Here is a 2,881-nt window from a genome sequence, read left to right as displayed (position 1 = left end):
TTTTGTGTATTCTTGCTACCTCTTCTTAATATCTTCTGCTTCTCTTAGGTTCACACCATTTCCATACCATTGCATTCACAAAGCATGCTGTATTAATATAACTGAATTCTATTTAGCAAATTTAGTAATAACAAAGTAAGAAATACTGCTATACACACAAAAAAATTGTCAAAGACATTGAGTGCAAGGAGTCAGATATAAAAGTGTACACACTATATGGCTGGATTTATATTAATTTCAAGAACAGACAAAACTAATTATGGTATTTGAACTCAGAACAGTAGTAGATATTTGGTAAAAACTTGAGGGTAGGATAGATTGGCTGATGAGTTGTGTGAAGGAAATATTCCTTGTAATATAAATGTTCTATATCTTAATTTTAGTGATAATATCATGAGATAAACCTCAATGAACTCTTCACATTATATCTGAGCATTTTAAATTCTAACAATGAATTTTGTGGTAGACTCAATACAAAGGTTGTTAACATTGAAAGAAAATGTTTCCCTTGCTCTGTCCTCAGTTTTGAGGGTGACTCAGTTGTTTAGGGCCCTGGTATGTGACTTGTTGAAACATTTTTGTCCTCTCCTTGGATGTTCATAAGAACAGAACAGATTTTGTTCATAGAATCACAGCAGAAACCACCTAATGGATCTTGAAATATTCCTGTCAAATGGTGAAAAGGATTGTGCATGCATGATCTGTGAAATACAGAAATGTTTTGTATCATGATTTATGACAGTGCTACCTAAAACTCTAAAATCTTAGGACTTTATACAACATTAAGCCCCACAATACCTGCCTTCTAGTTCAATAAAGACAATTATTTTTTATTATAATTCATTTTCCATTGCTATCATATAACTCTTTTATCAACCACACATGATTTATCTGCTTCTTGATTGAAATCACTATGGTATACCTGGTCCAGGTGACACAATATAGATTTCAGAATGGAAATGTACCACTCTCTGTGAAGCAGATATAAAAGAACAGAAGAAAAATAAAATGATTCTGGAAAAAAAGAAATGTAAAGGGAAAGGGAAAGTAATGCATTTAATTTTTTTTCTAATTTTATGTGTTAATCAGGAGGAAAGTTGAATATTTGAAACATTGTCATTTTTTTCTTGGAGTTTTCTGGTGCAGACTGGAAAACCTGCTAGACAAATTCTAAAAGAGCTTTAACACTGGAAAACTGTTATTTTACATTACTGCATCTATCTTCAAAACCACGGTGGAAAAACAAAAATGGCCTTGCCATACATTTGAGAAGCTCTCTCTTTGTGTGCCCACATAGGCATTATATGGATGACAGTGAACATGTTGTTCTATAAACATGTCAATGATTAAAGGAGTTTAAGAAGAGAGAATATCTATCCTGCCTCCACTCTGGTAGACACATTGTGGTAGCAAATCAGGACCAGAAGCAGGAGCTAGTTTCTAAAAGTAGCATCTTTTAGGAGTTCAGGGTGAGAGATAATGGAACAATGAGGTCAGACCACATATAAGAATAGAACTTTGACCAAAATCTTGTAGTTACCATTCTGGGAATCCAAACTATAGCCGCTGCAGTAATTGGCCTAAACTAGTCAGTACTTAGGTAATGACTGCCAGCTTCCCAAATTTTTATCCCCTATCCTTGTTTCCAACTCAAGATCTACCAAAGAAATCCATATACATTCCCTAAACCCGTTGCTTAGGATGCTGGATTTCTAGTTAGCCCACCTCCAGGTTATCCATGCCAATATTCTATAATCAAGACATACTTGAAGAATTCCTTTTTCTCCCCCACTGTAAAGCTTTCCCATTCTCTTGCCTGCCTTTGAGTCTCTGCCAAACGCAAGTGATGATGGCTCATTTTCTTGCTATAACAAGCTCTTAGTAAATAGCTTATGCTCGTTGTCATTCAGGTGGTCTTTGCTTCCTGCAAAGGACAATATATAGTCATAGTTGTCCCCTTGCCTTCCTTTCTCCTTTATTTGAAGGAGCAAGTAGGAACTGGTAGCTCAGTGTAGACTATTAAAGGGCTCAATGAAGATAGTGAGACATTCAGGAGGAGATTTAGGAAATTGCAAGAGTCAAGAGTAGAGATTTCTAAAAAGGAAAGGGAGACTAATAGTACTAATTCCCACCAAAAGGTTAAATAAACTGAAAGATGAGAAAGCCTACTTGATTTTGCATTTCATAAGCCATTGTTGAACATGAAAGAGCAATTTCAAGTGCAGTGGAAGAGAGGGAAGGCAGAATAAAAGCTAGGTGTAATGTCATGGAGGTGTGGAGGCATCAATAGCAGAAATGCTTACAGAACAACAGTTAAGACAGAGACCTTAGAATGTCATTTAGGATGGTGTAGCTCAAAGACTTAGATACTGTTACTATGGAGATGAGATATTAAAATACCAGAATGGAGAGGAGTTGGAGGGAGAAAGAAAAGATAGGATTAGAGAAACAAGAAATATGAAAATACTGCCAGAACTTAGATTTAGAGAATATTTACTGCTAGAAGGAATAATAGAAGAACATAAAACCAACCAAGGGAAAAGACAAATAGATGTTTGCATCAGCAAAGGACCAAAGGAGGGATGCTAATCCCATTATGTGGTTTAGCAGATGACCTAACAGGAACACAGCATTTATAAATGAAACAGGCAAGGATGTTGGAGGATACCCAGGATAAAAGGGGTCACAGAATCCTGAGTAATGGTATATTTTTTTTTTTCAGCATTACATACTACCAGCCTAAGCCCTAAATTGTTATGACAGTTTCACAATTATTTTAGGCAAAACTAGGTCCTGTTGAACTGACTAATCACTTTTTGAAATGAGTTCAAGTGTACTTAAGGAAGTAAGAAATGTCTTTAAAAGATTAGACTTTGAAGTT

General features: G+C 35.5%; 1 non-coding gene across 1 annotated transcript; it reads right to left on the bottom strand.

Moving 5' to 3' along the window:
* Positions 1 to 1,128: 1,128 nt before the first annotated feature.
* On the bottom strand, positions 1,129 to 1,190 carry LOC128057068 (U7 small nuclear RNA). Its single transcript, XR_008200253.1, has one exon. It is a non-coding gene; the product is annotated as a U7 small nuclear RNA (small nuclear RNA).
* Positions 1,191 to 2,881: the final 1,691 nt, after the last annotated feature.

This window comes from Budorcas taxicolor, chromosome 11, assembly GCF_023091745.1.
Source record: "Budorcas taxicolor isolate Tak-1 chromosome 11, Takin1.1, whole genome shotgun sequence".
NCBI lineage: Eukaryota > Metazoa > Chordata > Mammalia > Artiodactyla > Bovidae > Budorcas > Budorcas taxicolor.
Note: the sequence above shows the minus strand (reverse complement) of the source record. Positions and strands in the feature narration are given on the sequence as shown.